The following is an 18092-nucleotide window of genomic DNA, read 5'->3' as shown; positions in this document are numbered from 1 at the left end:
ATTATTGTTAGTCTTACGTCACGTGTTTGAGCTTTGCATAAGGCTGCTTGGCGATTGTTCTCGTGTTTGCGTTCCCGTTTTCGATCGCTGGTTCATTACATTGGAATATGCCCGAAAAGCTCATGCAAATTGGCTAGATCAGGGAAGGTGAATGTACACAACCAGTTGAATAATTTAAATGTAGAATATGTTTGTGCTATGATAAAACCCTGCCCTGTTCTAGTGCGGAGTGAGGGTTTAGACTTAGTATACTATTTTACAGCAATTCCAAATTATCGTCTTTCTGTTTCAGACTATTACGCATCGAAGGATTTATTATCTGTGATGACACATTTGAGCTGATGCATTCGTTTTTTTTTTTACAAATTCAATGAAATTACAATCCACATGGCAACCAGGTGAAACACACGATTCATCTTTTATCCTGTACTGTTGAAATTTAATCAGTTATAGTAATCGCTGTTTCAATCGAGATATATATTATTGAAATGAATTCCTCGAATAACCTACATAAAAACAGAAAATTTATTCCAGGAAAATTCTCCCTTTCATAGATCTTTATTTACCTCATCAGAATGAAATCCGATTTGAATGCACCGCTATGATGATGATAATTGCTCGACGGAGTAACCTATTTCTTACCATGACTTGATAAACAATTGTCTATTGTTGGAATCTCAGTGATTATGGTATGGGTTTTTGAAAGAAATGATTGAATCATTGAAAAGTCAGTCGTCCAAGCTAGTTGCGTCTCGTCAACTTCTATAGTAGGTGGATTATTTTCTTATTAAATACGAATCTGCATTCGCAGAAGTAATTGTTGGTGAAAACTCAACGTTTTTACCACAAAGAATAACGATCAGATGTGATACTGTTTCTGCTCGGCCCTGCACAATGCACATGAACGATTTCTTCTCATCCCCAAGTAATCGTTCTAAGCGACTGATAATGAAACACACCAACCGAGTAGTACTTTGGCTAGCCTAAATTGCCTTATTAATACGTTTTGCTTTCCTTTGTTGCTATTATATTCACTTGGTTTACTTTACGTAGAACTCGCTGCACAACGGCAGCAAGCGACCCAAGGGTCGTAGTGAGCAGATTTTTAATCAAACGCGTAAACATTTCTCCCAGTGCCTGGTTGCTCGTCCCATTGTTGCAGAAGAGACCGTCCTTCGTTGGTCAAAACCTTCCGTTTACAGCGGAACCAACGCGGCTCTGGCGTTGTTTTCGCACGATTGCATGCGTTAGCGGACGAAAGTTGTACACAACGAGGCTCAACATCGTTGGAGAAAATGCGCTCAAGCGTACTAGTAGTGTAACATGGGCTTCTGTATAGGACTAGGGCTTGCCCTGAGTCAACTGTTACCAGTTATGTGTGTGTGTGTGGGTTTTTTTATGTCTGTCCTTTTCTGCGTCATGAATATCCCAAACAGCATAGGGTTGGTTGCGAAAGCCGAGTAGATAAAACAAAAACGTAAGAGAGCCATATTCGTCCCACGCTTTGTTGGCTGTGTGTGCGTGCGCGCAAGTGTGTAGCGGTGCTGTTGAAGGAGCAGAGCAAAGAACATTTATTTCGTATTAGCAGTGACAGCTAAAGTGGTTGCCCCATAATTTATGTTTATAAAAAGTGATCATCATCTTCATCATCATCATCATCATCGTCGTCGTCGTCGGTGCTGTGACCGTTGCAAGAGCTTAGTGAAGAATGCGAACCCCGGTATGCTATATGCTCAACGCATTGGCTCCGGTGCAATAGTTGACTTTCATAAATACAGCTCATGCAAAGGAAACCCCCCTTTGAATGCCTGGAGAAAACCCGGTGCACAGGAGCGGATTGTCCTCATCCATCTTCTGCGTCTAACGACGCGTACCGAAGGCGAGGGATTAAAGTAGGAAGTTGAATGGAGCTCTGGATCTTCGGATCGGTGCAGATTAGAAGTACGACGGCCAGCAACGAGGCTAAAAAGGGCACATGTGAACACATTCCACTGCCAAACCTTCGCCGTGCTACTCTCAACCCTTTGCTGTTGCTGCTTCATTCTCCATGTTGTGTTTTTGTTCTTATGATACACTGTACGCTGGCAGACATATGCTCGATCACGAAGCTAGCCAAGCAGGCAGGCAGGCAGGCAGGCATTAGTTTCGAATGATCATGCACCAGCGCACATCTAGAGCGCTTATCTGCACATCTTATTCAGCTCACATGCTTGGAGTTGGTGATTACTGAAAATGATTTTAAATTTAGTGCAATCTATCTTTATCCTTCGCACCGGGTCCGTACCTTTTGACGTCTGAAAGCATTCCACGCAAGGGGCGAGCTTATGTGGCCACGTGCTACCGGACAAGTGATGATGCAACTCCTCTGAATTCTAGCATGCTGGACAAAATGGCTCCAATAGTTCCATTTGCCATTGAGAGCCGTTCCATCTACCTAGCAAACAGGACATTTGGGAATGATTAATGGGCAGGCTTTTGTTTTAATAACGGTGCGTCACAGCACGAATTCAAGCGTTCGGTCTTCTCGATCATGGTTCAAAATACCTGACACAAAGATTAATCATTTTCTATTGAATAAGCATGGAAGTAATTATATTTTAGTAAAATTTAAGTATAAATAAGAAAACAAGGTGTAACAATCCTCATATCAACAGTTTCTTAGTGTTGGTAAGGACCTATTTATGCAACTCGGTGCTTCCCAACACTCATGACCAGCACCAACACTGTTGAGTAATCTCTAATTGTACGGTGACTTCATCAGTGCACGGTTGCCTGAACAGTACAATTAAGCTGACCCACTTTCACAGCCGGACAACATGCAAGAACGTTGAGAATACGACAAGAATGAATCCAAAACAGCCTGTTCAACGTTTCCCATCGTCATCTAACGACGTCGTTCGCCACCGTCCTGTGCCGATCTGTTACGCCCGTCGTTCAATCGGGTTGGGCCCATTTTCCAACCGTTTAAGCCGACAGTTTGTCCCATGAATCATGTTGCTAGGATTGAACTACGTGCAGCTAGCCCACGTAGAGTGCTGAACTTACAACGGAAAACTGTATCATAAGTCATTCTAGGTGTGCCACCTCTTACTTCAATGCACATTCCTCCCAGCTTCGCGTGAGAGCAGACTTAGGCTTTTTCCACCTCATTCCTTTCGATTGCTATGCCGAACTCAAAGCAACAACGGTAAATAAAATCAAGCACGTCCTGATTTCGTGTGCTAACGATCGGGAAATTTTGCATTTCGACACTGCCCGGTAACGCCCTCCGCTTACTCAACAGTGCTCGTGTCAAAATTCATTTTCCACTCCACGATGTTTGACGAAATTCGACAGCTTCGATGGTGCCGATGGATGGCTTTTTGCGAGCGAACTGGCCCACCTTCAGCTAGAGGCTAGCTGAGGGCCCCAGGTTTGGTGCTTTAATACAACCGTTCGCTTGGTTTTGCGACACGAGTGAGTTAAAAGTAAGCCAAATTGATGTAGACAAAAAAAAACCACCCAGCAACATATAGCACACTTACATCCAAAAACCTTCATCTTGTGCAAAAGGAACGGAAAGGATCCGTTTACGTCCACGACATCATGAAACGAACACTAGGGCCCGTGCTGAGTGTGTTTGTTGTACCGCGGACACTCACGCAAGCTAGCACCTGCACGTCCGGGCCCTTGAGCTGGCCAGCCCGGGAAGCATTTACCAAGGTGAGTCTTTTTATCGTGCCTAATTGAACGAAACTGTCACTCTGGCGAAAGTATTCGGGGTTTCTGATGCCTGATGCTGTCTAGCAAACGTCCATCGTTCTTTCCACTCTGCAGGCAACATTCGGTTCCGTTCGCTCACGCGCATTGATTGTTCATTTTCGTAGAAGTAGTATGTTTGCACGAAATTAACTCAACCATCCTTTGCAAACATTCCACCGACAGCTCGCAATGCGGAGCTCCAGCAGCATCGACCGCAGAGCGAGGACAAAAAATCCGTTCTCCTGGCTGTCAAAATGTGACGATTGACGATGATGGCAAAGAGACGCCACCTCAAGTTACCGTAACACGATGCTCGTCGTCGGCAACAGCAAAGCTTGTTGGAAGCGGTTTGTTCTCACCCAGCATGGTGGGTAAAAGTGTGGGAAATAAATCAGAGGGCAGGCATGGGGGAGTGACAAAAAAAGCATAGAAACAACAACATCGCGGCATCAACAAACCACACAAAACCGACAACAAACGGTATGTAAATAAATCAGTTTGACAACACAAACTGCCAAACGCTGTGTCGTGTGCTGCTTGTGGAGGAAATGCAAACACACACGCGCGCCATAAGGTGGGGAAAAAGGGAAAGCAGAAACAGGAAAACGATACCAAATCAAATGTTGGTGAATGAGGATAGTGAGAACGCCCGGGTGAGGTGTGCATGTTGAAGAGCGTATCAAATGATGATCGGCTGGATGGTTGGTGAACGAAAGCTTTTAACTCAATTCTCTACCGTGGAGACAATTTTAAAAAAAGCTGGTACACTGTTATGAAAATGATTTTGCTTTACTTATTTAAAAAATTTGAAGAGAGTAGCACAAAGGAGCAACGATTTACTTACTCATGTATCATCAGTACGGATATGGTTTGGATGTTTTGGTTTAAGCTTCAAACAAAGAAAATAAACAGACTAAAACCTCTAAAAGCTTGTTGGTTTTCCCGAGCAAATCTTCATGTTTGTAAAATTATTGAAATATTACTTCGTTCAAAAAATCTTGTATTTATATTTCTTATTTATTCCTTCTTTTACACAAAAACTCGCTCCCTGGAAACGTTTTTGACAGTTTAGAAATCCGATTTTGCAAAGTAAAAATGAGCACGAAATATTCATGCAAATTTAAATAAAACATTCTAAACTTTTTTTGTTGCCACTGCATGTACACACAAAATTAAAGCTTGCTTACTTCTGTCAGCGCGGTATGTCGCTTATGATTAAAAAAGTACCAAACACCAAACAGTTGACACCGCCCGAACGGCAGCACAACGCATCCTGCCACAGCCGTAAAGTGGTGGTAAAGTTTTATTCGTTTAACTTTACGAATTAATATTCAACTAGTACCCATGTACTCAGTACATGCCACCAGCAGTACACGCTCACACGAACCTGCACACCACTGGCTGGACTGCGAAGAACGATCAACTTTAGCACGGTAGACGTGGGAGCAATCGGGAAGAATGGTGATCATAAAAATATGCACACGAAAAAATAGACACGAACAACAATGCAACAAAAAGCGTACGGCATTGCCCACCCATCGAGCCGACTCCACGTTCCCGAACGGTTCCAGCGCACGTCCCCACGTTTGAGCAAGCCAAACGAGCGACAATCACGACAATATGTTAGCCCATTTTAAAATGTCGCCTCGTGCAGGCTGCCTGCAAGCCACTGTATAAATATTAATGCACCTCTATCGACCCGGACCCTGACTGTCGCACATATGCGCGCAGACAGTCGGGACGAACCGCTAAAGTATGATGATGCTTGGGGCGGGACACAGCCCTGTAGTGACTATTTCAATTCCAATAATAATGATGGCCGACACGACACGACACCAATCGCTTTGCCCCAGCACTCGACTTCGCGTCAGTCGATTGTTTGTGTGTGTGTGTGTGTCGCCCGGGCATGAATGCAGGATGTCAACGGAGAGAAGAAATGATAATGGTTCCCGGGTATCGCAAGAACAACAACATCTCTACCGATGTTCTTTCGCTCGCAGCACAGGTGGAGTGGACTGTGGCTGTGGAGAAGGAGAAGGCGCCAAGGCTTGGCCAACTATTTACAAACACCCACCATGGTGTGGCAAGGTCCATTTACACACACACACACACACACACACACACACCCGGCACAGTAGTAGTTTGATTGTTTCAGTCGGTGTGTCTGGATGGTCTCTGGTTGCAAACGTTTTGTAAAAAGACGCATTAGCATTTCAAATGATGTGCCAGTTGTAGAATTTATGAAGCTTCCAGCATTCCCATCCCTTGTGTAGGGCGCGTCTGTCTATCCTGGGGCGGTGGTGGTTCGGTACACACGTTTCGAGCGCTCGATTCCGGGTCCCATCGGTGTGTATCAGGCAATAACATCCCGCTCTCCGGTCGAGTTTTATATGCACCGAAGTGCAACGGAAAACAACACGCTAAGAAAGACTGAATCCATAACAAACAGACAAACACCTTACCCCCACTCACGCTCGATCTGTCGAGCGCATCCTTTCACGGGTGCTGCTAGTGAAGCACATTTCGGGACAAATAAATGTTATCCAAACGCAAATGCAAATGCAATCGGGTAACTGCAGCAGCAGCAGCAGCAGCACGATATCGATAGCAGCGAAAACCGTTTCAGTGTGCATTCAAAATTGCTATTTTGCCAACGGGGTAGCGCAGGGTGACGATAAATTGGCTCGTAATAGAATGTAGCCGCCGTGTGATGCGCTGTGCCGTTCTGTAGAACATAAATCTGCTGTTCAAATGTTTGCAGGGATGTATTGCACAGCAAATTAAATTTTGATTGAAGTGTAAAGATTTGTATGAAGCTAAGCTAGGAGCGTTGCTTAAAGTTTTATTTCTTTTTATCGACTTAAATACAATGGAAATTGTAATAACAAGTAGATACCAATTTCATTACATCATACCACTTATTCTCCTGAAAGGTGTTGATAAAGAGTGTCTCTTTTGGCTTTCCTCAAACTAAGTTCATTAGCACCATCCCGAGTAGGCTAAAAGGCACTAAGAAACAGAAGAAGCAGCTCAAATATGATTTCTTCATTTCACCTCCCGTGTGCATCCCCAGTGAAACGTTCGTTCGGTACCCTTCAGGCACGTATTCATTGCATGCTCTTAAGAGCCTGATCATCACGTGCATGGTATCACATATATTCATTTCTTCAGCGCCGAATGGGATCATTTGTGAAATTCAATATGAATGCGACGCTCGACTTACTGTCCTGCTCTTCAAAACATCTCTGTAGTCGGTAGCAGTACTGACGACTGTTGCCACGTTTTTCCTCTTTTTTTGATGGTGTACATTTCTATTTGTCTACCGCCTGCTGCTTTCACTACTTGCTTTTCTTTATCTAGAAGAGCTTCTTCAAAACACCTTCAGTGCTCGTCCCCTTTGATTGAGCTGTGTTACCCATTGCACCGAAACGAAGGATGCTGATACAATACACCCTGTGCCATTTTTCCCACACACAGCTATACCGTGTGAATACGTGCCTTGAACAAAATTACACACATACACTCATAGAACTATACACGTTCTCCCCGAAGGCAGTCGTTTTACAGACTTCCCAGCGGGGTAGTTTTTTTTGTTGTTGTTGTTATTGTTGTTGTTTGCGTGACCGGCTACGGGTGAGAAAATTTACATGCTACATCAGGAAGCTATAATCCTCCCACCCTGCTAAATCCTTAGCAAGAAAAGAAAAAAAAACCTTTGCCCTTTGCTTACGTGTGGCTCGCAATCGGGGAATATAATATCACTCACTCACTCAATGCTTGGAGTTCGGGGGAAAAAGGGACCATTTCTTGTGTTCATTTATTTGAGTTATTTTTATTTGACGCGCCTCTTCTTTCTAACGCGCCTGCCCAAGGATGAACATGTCTAGCGTCCCCAAAAATATGACAAATTATTGAGCCTGAACTAGGGGAGCTGGTGCCACTGAGCTGGGGGCTACTTTGCTTTTGCGCTTTCCCGGAAGGGATGTACATAAGTGGGCAGGATAAGGGAAATACGTTCAATGGCACTAGGTACGACTAGTTTCGCTAGTGAAAGATGGTTCGAGACACTTTTACACAGTTTGCGCGTTCGGGGAATCTTCAGGATTGCCCTGACCTAATGGTGAGATATTACACTTTTCAAACATGGGAAGATGTTTTTAGGTCACTGAGAAAGGCGCTTAAGTCGAGGGTGTGTGTGAAGAAAGTAAAAATATATCTCTCGAGTAAGGACACTTCAATAAATCGGTGGAAAGTAGCAACCGCTTAACGTGTTTTGCGATTCATATAAATATGCGTAATTTTTTACTGACACTTTTCTGAGAGATTGTCGTATATTGAGATTGACATTTCTTTTTTTTTAATTTTTAGTTATTTTTAACCATTTTCCGAATCAAAATTGAGCCACACCTTTCATTTGGAATCGCTCTTCTATTTAAGATGCGGAAGAGACTCGGCTTGGGACTAATCCAAAATATATGAACATTTCACAGCTCTGCCCACTGACTCGTTAGCTCGTGTCCCGTTTAGACTCCATGTCTTTTTACCATTTGATGAGTAACTATGTTCTCTCTTGGATCATGTTTTCATTTCATATTTGATAGCAATTAATGAGAAACATCACTTTCAAGCAGTGTAAACATAATTACCAACAAAAGCAAGGTCATTTAGGATCTACCTAACAAATGTGTGTTGAATGTCATGTTTAAACGATTACAAACAACATATCACGTTGAACTTGTACTCCCGTTGCAGCTAAACTCAAGTCGACTAATTAATATCGGATTAAGTTTAACCATTATGAATTACGTATAGTTATGGATTTACTGTCATATATGAATTTGAATTTTATGGCCAATTCCATTCGATTTGCTTACTACGCATTTTAGCAATCCAATGTGGACCTTAGAACGCCATGTTTCATTTTCACACACTCAATGAACATTCCCTTTACCGCTCTTTGACGCCAGTGTTTCTCCATTCACATTAATCAGATAAATCAAAACCGTTAATGGACAGGCGTCAATTGTCGTTCAGTGATTTCCTCCGCGGCCGCTACCGTGCGTCGCAAGATGTGCAGGCAAGCCAATCGAATGGTAATTAATTTTCTCGATTACATGGCCAAACGATAATGCTGTTGGTAATAAATCAGTACCAATTAACTGCAGCATCAGTCTAGACGACGGTACTGCTCGCTTCCAACGGCAACGCAAAACGGTACGGCACTAGGGATGGCACGATTGTATCTTACTCGCCGTAGAAAGTCGCTTCAATGTGGCGCACATCGACATCAACCACACCGATCCCGCTCGAAATTGACAACCCGGGGCAGTCGAGATGCGGCAAAAGGCACTTTCTGGTATACCTGGCAAAAGCATACTCCATGGCACACATCTTGACCCTTGGGCTTACCGATAATGAATTGCAGGCATATCGTGGCCGGAGCGATGGAGGGCGATTGTAATGCACCTAATGGCTCTCCAAGGTTGGTGACTTTGTTTTTGCTCGGAAAAGAAGCAACGCCAACGTTAACCCACCCTGCCGTGCACTGGGAGGCTGTCCGAGGATGGACAGGACCGTAGGGAATCTAGATTACATTCTAAGGGGCGGCTTGCTTGTGCGTTGCTGCCAGGATTCTTTGGCGAGCGAGCGAGTGTACTTCACTAATTAAGCAACTTTTTTTCCCTGCCGCAAGATTTCTTGCAAGACGGGCCTGTACGGTGCCAATATCCTGGACAAAAGTTCATGTCCATGAGCCATCGCCTGGTGCTCATCTGTCATGGTACAATTAACTCAATTCTCTTCGCTTTGCTTGGTTGCACCGGGGAGTTGAGGTTGGTTTTTTTCTCCTCTTCATCTCCTTTCCCTGTTCCATGGAGGATGTCTCGCAGACCTTCCGTAGTACCGTCTTGACGACTATCCCGAGAGTACCTTCGGGACCTATTCGAAAAGGGGCAAATCACTACGGATAGGCGTGTTCAGAGCTACTGACACCAACCAGCACACCAACAACTACCAGCGTCCACGAGCTGTCCCGTCCAACGCAAAGGTGACTGCGTAAGGGTAATTGACATAACGAAACGAACCGAACCATCCATGGGTTCGTCCAACTCGTCTCTGCACGTTCAAGGCAGCACCGAAGCACCGCCGGTGCTCTATCCGTCTTTGCACGATTTATCCCTCGCCACTTCTTTCCGACGCGTCACCGTAACGAGAGTGGCCAGCACTATTCGGAGTGCCACTGTTTCCTGGGCAGCTAATGAAGAGGGTTGTTTCCATGTCTCGTGGTCAATCCACCACCAAGACGAGACCGGCACCGAGCTAGCTTCCTGATCCTTTCCTTCTTTTTTTTTTTTTGTTTCGCGGGCCACCGGGCGCAACCGGGAAGGGTAAGTCTGTTCGGTGAAAATGCTACCAAGCCGGCGAGCGAAGATTGAAGCCGATTTGATTACGTTGTGCGTCGTCGTCTTAGTCATCTTTCTTGGGAAGCATCAGCCCGGCACTGGACATTGACCGTTACAGGAGTGGTAGCATAATTAAATTGCGCCCTGTCGTAAGCAGCTTAAATTAGCTTATAATTAAAAATTAATAAACCCCAGCTGCAACACGAACTTTACGCGCTTCAGCAAGTTAAGGCAAACTATTTCTTAGTAGCGTTTCGTTATCTATGAGTTACATGGGGGGGGGGGGGGGGGAGAGTTCCATCCAACTACAATCTGTCACACATCAAATGTCAAAACGTACAACTAGAGACTGACAAACTTTGCATACATCTTTAATTTAATAAATGTATATCAATAATGTTGATACACTTTCTTATCCAATTTTTTCTATTTTCTCGTTTTTTTACAGGTAAGTCAAGGACTCACTCTTCAGTGGCCAAATGCTTCGCCACCAAAACATCATCCAATGAGCGCTCCAGCATGTTTCTCATCATTTCGCTTCCACCGACATTTCGTCAAACTGTGCACTGCTAGAGGAGAGGTGCAAATAAAGCAGTAATTATTTCAATCGTTATCACCAGCTTTATATCGAGTTTTATGCAATTCAGCGCTTTTCAGATAATTCAGCCGGTACCATTTCATTTCAGCACATTCGACACTTTTGTTTTGATCCGATAAAATGTGCTACCCTTCAGTTTAGCTTCATCTCCTCAGTTTAGAAGTGTAAACACAACAATTGAAAATCGTTTTGTCTTGCTTCCCATTTAGTAGTTCATTAGTAACAACTGCAAAGCTGATTATTGTCAATATTTGCTTTATTTATAGATCTTAGCGCAAGGACGCAGTTTTATTGTTTCAATTAAAACTTTTCCAACTTATTTGTTGTTCCATAATTAGTTCAATCAAAACTCCATTTATAGAAGCTTCATTACACTGGGTCTACCGAAAAGAAAACCCACCATCAGCAATGACGTGGGGTAGTATTGTGGTGCTTACCATACAATGTAATGAAAATGTGACTATACACCGTCGTATTTCACGCCTCTCCAACCAAACCTTTTGCGCGAACCGCTGCGGTACGAAGCAAACCGGACAGAATCTGTCGCTCGGTGCGAATCTCATTTGCATTTGCAGATTTTCCAATTTTCTACCTATTCGCTCTTTTATTAATCTTAATTTTACGCTCTAGCGAACGAGTGCCGTAACTGTTTCGACCTTCGAAGAGAGCCTGCTAGGGCGGGCACTCTCTGGGGCGATTGTGTAAATTGAGTTGTGACTAGTTGAGGTGTGGCGTGAGGAAACTGATTTTTGCTACCTTGAAACAGCTGAAACCACGGTAAGGTTTTATGGCAGCTGTAACCAGAAAGTTGATGCTTTGTTTCTTATCTACGGGAAGATAAGTACAGTGGTAAGCAACAATAGCAAACAAACTAAACCGAGATCTACTTGAAGTCATAATGCTTAAAAATGTCATGACTTTTCTAATTTTTTGACAAAATGAACGTTATATTACTACAAATTGCATAGAAATGCAACAGATAGCTCTACAAAATTGCACGACTTAGCAACATACCCGTCGTAGGTTGACTACTATCCGATTGACTTTTGGATTGCGTTGTATGTACCTGAATATGTCTTAACAGGCTGTATAGGCCGGCATGTCTGCGTTAGGACGTTACGCCAAATAGAAGATGAAGTAGAGGAAGCTCTACAAAATAATTAGTGACCTCAGAAGACTGAACAACATTGCCATTTGACAAAGCTGCCACACTTTCGTTCGCTTCATTTCTATGCAGGTCTGTGTAGGGACGCTCGCACTGTACGGACGAGATCAGCTCAATTACACTCTAGCAATGGCAAGCTTTTATCCCTGGGGCAAATTTGCAACAAACTCACCATCCCATCAGCACGGTGGTGTAGCGATGCTGCATTCAAAGCTCAAGGAAGATGGGAAGTAAAACTGCATTTCAACCTCGGAGAAACTAATGAGACTTTTCTTTCACTTCGTGGCTAACCGCTAGATTTGTTTGCGTGGTACTTTTTTATTGCAACTCCTAAGCAGGAACCTTCTCTTGGCGATGATGGTTGTACTGAGAGCAGTGGGGTTGACGGAAAAGAGATATATATTTCTTTATAACTCTTTTGAACATCTTAAAACAAATCGAGAAGCCAGATTAAAAAGAAACCGCATGAAACGGTTTGGCAAATATTTGACAATGTCAAGTGTGGTCCCATTATGGTCAAGTGCCGAGGTACATGTCACCCTATTAGTATCTTTGAAATGATTTCTGATATGTTTTACACTATCAGCCTGAAAATTGAACTTTTTTAGGGCGTTGTACTAGTGACAGTAGAATTACACAATTTTCTAACATTTCTTAGTAATTTTACATGAACTCAATCAATCAGGGCACATGAACTCTCTCGAAAATACAGCAAATGATCGTTGGTTTACATGTATTTTGATTGAAATAATATTACATTTATAACATATAACGTTACTTAAAAATATTCAGTGCGAGTGTGGTGTTGCAAGTATTGTTACAAAACCTTTTAAATGATATATAAATATTGCTTAATGAACACAGGGCTATGAAACGTGATATGACTATTAAACTCCATAACCATTGCACCACTTCAGGATAGAAGAAGTTCGATAACTTATTGGAGTTATCCAACAAACTTCACCTGCCACGGGTACGTCTCATTTCCATCTCGCGCATCCAATCCCGTAATCAATATTCAATGAAGCAACCTTACCTATTGCGTCTTCATTCACACCTGTCCTGCACAATTCTGTCGTGTCGCCAGACTTTAGTACAACCTCGTCGCTATCAAACCCCTCGCTGTCCACAGCACTGTCTGTCCGCCTGGCATAAATGCCTTCGTTTTCCATTTCACAGCTATTCGTTTCGAGCAATTTGACTTTTCCATCCATCGACAAACGGTACGGCACCCACAAACAACGCAAAATTGCGCTCCGCACCTCACCACGGGCGTTCCACCATCATACCACCCCGAACCCAAACCGAAGGTCGGTGTCCGGTGTCCTCAAGAAAAGATGATGGATAGCAGATCGTTCGGCAAATTGTACCTTTGCAAATAGCGGCACGATTTACACCGAGCCTTTTCTCCCTCATACCCTACCCTTCGCCACCGTCAAGGCTTTGGAGTTTGGGTGAAGAATTAAAGTGAAAAAGAAAAACTAAATGCGATAGAATAAATTATTCAAGAAATGTCACATCCTTCCGGTACAGGGCGATGTAGAGTGGGAACAAAAAATGCAATCTCTCCTCGCACCCTGGCACGCACCTGCCACGAGCCTGGTCATCCATCCGTCAGTGTTCCGGTTGATGGAACCACTTCCGACAAGTCCGGCCGACAGTCTGCGTGCGTTGTGGATTTTTTGTCGTGTCTTTTTTTGCCAATTCTGGGATGTGGGCTGATGCTATGATGTGAACTGATAATAATATTGTTCGGATCGCTTTTTCTCCATCCCCCAATCCTAACCGAACCACCAGTCCCTTTGCCGGTTATCGCTCGACCGTTCGACCGTCGCGACCGACGTGTCTTGCGAGGTCTTGCGGATGAGAAAGAGATAAAATATGCATAATTTTACCGCAAAGCAAGTCAAGTCGAGCGTTCCGTTCAAAACAATTTCAATTAATCGCAAGTATTTGCCAACTGTGGGAAGGGGGAGAGGAGTGTGCCGCCCGGGCAGAGAGGACCGGAGCTGCGCGTTCAAGGGGATAAAGCGTTGAAATCAATAATAGTGCAAATGGATGGACGAAAGGCATCTAAGCCCAAGATGCCGGAAGAATAGGGTACCGAATTGAAGGAATGTGGGAACGGGGGAACGGCGTTGGGAAATGGCAGATGGGGTAGGTTGATAAGTATGTGGATGGAAATCGAGGCACGCTTCATCTCACCATCATTATTACCGTGTTAAGGATAATGGGGATTACGATTGATGCTGAACTGCTGTTGCTGCTAATGCTGTTGCCGGTGCTGCTTTCGTCAGTGGCAATAGGGTGATGTGTTGTTGTTGGGTTGGGTGGATGGCTGTGTGTATGTGTGGGAACGGAACCCTAGTAGGCGCTGCTAGAACGTTGCGGTATGTAGGCGACACCACCCATGCGCTCGAGTGTGCTTATCGGGGTGGAGGGTTGCTCAGCCACATTCCAAGGCCGTAAAGCATAATGGCGAATAGTGCAAAAGTCGACGAAGCGGAGCAGCGGAAGACGCGGAACGAACAGGCAGAGTTTAAGAATAATGATACCAATAACGGCATGCACAGGGACACTGTCACTGTCCCTGTTCTACGGCCAGGGTTGGATGGAATCTTAGGTAAAAAAGATGTACCCCGACACAAGGGGATGCAATACAATCTCAAGGTTCATTCGAACGTTCCTTCGAGCCGTTTTCTTTCTTTTAATGCCATCCCCCTCCCGCTTTTTTTTTGCTCTTACATCTTACACTCCACTCCTTTACCGTAAGCCATCGAACCTGCCCATTAGTCTGCATTCTTGCGTCCCATTCCTGCGGCCCGGGTCTCCCATGCAATGGGCCACGTCTTTGTGATGGTAATGCTCTTGACGTAAGCTTCTTATTGCTTCCTGAGAGTTACCATCCGGCCAGTCCGTGCTGTAATTGAAAATGGTTTCACAAGAGGCTTCCCGCACCTCACACTTGTCCCCCGGCTTGCGCTTTAGACAGCGCCACCGAACGTGCAGGAAGCGTCGGTTTTTGCCTCTGCACGGCATGGCCCCGATCTCAAGATCTCGAAAAGAGTTGGCTAGTGACTTCAGGCGACATTAAGCATAATTCGCCATAACTCAACGGAGGGATGCGAGTGTGATGCCGCGACCACCTTCCCCCGGCGCTGGTCGTTTGTTTCGTGCGCGAAGAAATTGACATCTTCGCTAGATTGCTAGGATTTATAGCATCCTAATGATGTAGAACCATTTTCCCCAGGGCGCTTCACTGCACCTTCAGTGCGCTGGAACGGAAATGGAAAAAAGATCCACCGCTGTGTCCGCTTGTGTGTGTTTTCCCTCATTTCTCTGTCTATTCTAACTCTCCATCGACAAGAATGTAAAAAGTTTTCCGCGCGCACACGGTCAAGTAGTTCCCGGCGAAACAGCTTAAACGTAATAATTCCTCGACACTGGGCAGGACATGACCGTGTTAGTTAGTTCGCAAACTGTTTCCGGTACCATCCGCGCTGGGAACTATCAATTGGATTTTAGCTCCATTTCCACGGATCCGGTACATGGTCATCCTTTGCCGGAACGAAATTGTTCAGAGTTTTGTTTTAGCCTTACTTTGCCCGATACAACTGAACGCAATATGCGCCATGCGGTTTTTTCATGAAAGCTGCAAGAATGAAAATGGCTCATTTATTTTAAATGTTTTCCAAACTTTTGTTGGGAATTTGAAATAAAAGTTATACGGCTGTTCTTCTGTTTCTTCCATATTGTTTTAATATTCCGCAGTAAATGATCATCTAGAACGTTTCAATAACGGTGCAGTCGTCAAGTGTACATCAAGTGTATAACAACACGTTCGTATCGGTTTCAAATCTCGAATGGACTGAGCATCCTATAACAAAATAAAAATGACTATTCTGCTGTGAATATATCAATGATATACTTGTAGCAACAAATCAAATAAAACTCCATGAGTGACTAAGGCAACCTAAGAATGATATCAATTGTCATGTCAAATCATAAGAATGGATTGAGAGTAAAGAAATGCCTTCCACAAAATTTAGGGGAAGGTAGGTAAAGACGGACACTACGGGTAAGATGGACACTTCTCATAAATGCATCAAAATGGCAATTTTCGAAAAAAACCCAACAATGCAGCATCCTAACTCAAAGTAAAACAACACATTTGAGAACATTTTTGGCGTAATATATGAAAAATTGGATAAATTGACGAACAAAACAAATTTTCAATCCTCCGCACCCTTGTGGATCTAATTTGACTACTGTGGATCTTAAGCTCTACAACTTACATTGTACATATTTTCAGATGTTTTATTACATGAACGAGTTGTCATGATTATTAAGCAAAAAATTGGCGAAAGAACGGGAATGAAAGCATTACAAAATATTGTTTTCTGGTGGTTTAAACATCCTGACACCAAAGCGGGACACTTTGTTGTAGAGAAAGATGGACACCGAATTTATTGATTTATTTTACTTCTTATGTCAATTGGTGATTAATAAATTTCTTTAAATACCTAATGGTACAATAATGAAACATCGGTCAACTCGCTCGACGCTGATGAGGCGCTTCACGAAATCCAATATATTGTTACAACTTGGACATCTTTAAGCAATAAAAAGATGAGGCATTGATACGACATTGTTCAGGAATAGATGAGAAATTCTATGGGATTACAAATATCAAATGTTGAATTTTGACATGGTGGAAAATTGATTAAACTATGAACAAGTCCCTCAAAAAATACTGGGGTCGTGGTCTTTTCGCGGAGTAATTTCCTTAAAAGAAGCTCTAGACTGTTGTTCTGTAAGTTGGAGTACCGTCAGCTGTAAGTGTGTGATATTTCAATAATGATTTAGATGCTGCATTCTACGATGTATTAAAAGCGGTGGTTACAATTCCTAAAACCACGGCTGAATGAATCGTCGTTGCAATAGGCCAAGAATAGGTTTATAAACGTACCAGGATGTGGAAAGCGATAGAATTTGTTAAAATACTGTTAAAACTCTTCACTTTCCAACATTTTCTACAGGTGTCCATCTTACCCTTGATGGTGTCCATCTTTCCCATATAAGGTGTCCGTCTTACCCGAACATTTCAAAACCGCACGAAAAAAATCATGTTTTTTATTCATGAAAAAAAGCAAAAATCGATGGAAACTTAAAAGTTTTAACACATTTTCTGATGAATCATGAGTGTAAGATAATGTATGCACATTTTCATGGTCGTTGCACTTATATATCCCTAGATTTCCATATATAGATTGAGTCAGTGCAGAAAAAATTCACCCGTTTGGTCTTACGGTTCACACCCTGGCGTAACGTAGCAGCGAGACCTAGTTATCATGCCCGTGTTTAATTTTTGGACTCGAATCTCTCGCTACTCGTCGCGAAACGGCGCAAATATTGTTCATGGAAAAAATCATCCTAGGAGAGATAGATTCACCGGACCTTTTAGCTAGAGTTAATTTCCACGTACCTGCTCGTATTTTAAGAAACTTTAGGCTACTAAGAGTTGTCCAAACTAGACGTGCATATAGCGATAATGAACCTTTGACTGCGATGGCTATCCGATTTAATGCGCACTATGACTCTTTCGACTGGAATTCCTTAGGTTAACCTGTTTTTCTTGTTGTGATACTCTTTGTTATTTATTTTGTGCTGATGTTACATTGTACCGTGATGCTTTATGTTATTATAAGTTTAGTTTATAAGATCAGTGATAAGGCCAATTATGGCCAATCACTTAACATTTACAAATAAACAAATAAACAAATTTATACCATTTCCTTTAACGTGTCCGTCTTTACCTACCTTCCCCTACTTTATATATTTGTAGGACATTAGTTGGATATTTAGCGATTTTGATGTTGTGATTGTTCAACCTGTATTTTGTATGATTGAAAATAATTTATACCATCCTATCAGTAAACAATCATGTTGAAACTACTGCGTGCCAGAAATGTTCCAATGTACACTTCATTTCTTCAGAAATGTTATACGCCTACAGGGAGATGTTAATATATTCATGCATTCGAGCATTTAAATCGATGATCGAAATGTGGAATTCCCATCCCCTATTTACACCCGTCACACACAAAAAACGTCTCCCACCGTCGCTCAAGGCACGATAAATTCGAATACGAGTCTTCCATTCAATCAAACCCTAATTTGCGCTCGG

General features: G+C 43.1%; 1 protein-coding gene across 14 annotated transcripts in view; it reads left to right on the top strand.

Moving 5' to 3' along the window:
- LOC121590998 (complexin) overlaps positions 1-18092 on the top strand; it is a 166213-nt gene that overhangs the window by 90412 nt on the left and 57709 nt on the right. The gene's annotated exons all lie outside the window — the stretch shown is intronic.

Source organism: Anopheles merus, chromosome 2R (assembly GCF_017562075.2).
Source record: "Anopheles merus strain MAF chromosome 2R, AmerM5.1, whole genome shotgun sequence".
NCBI lineage: Eukaryota > Metazoa > Arthropoda > Insecta > Diptera > Culicidae > Anopheles > Anopheles merus.
This window is presented reverse-complemented; position numbering and strand designations above follow the sequence as displayed.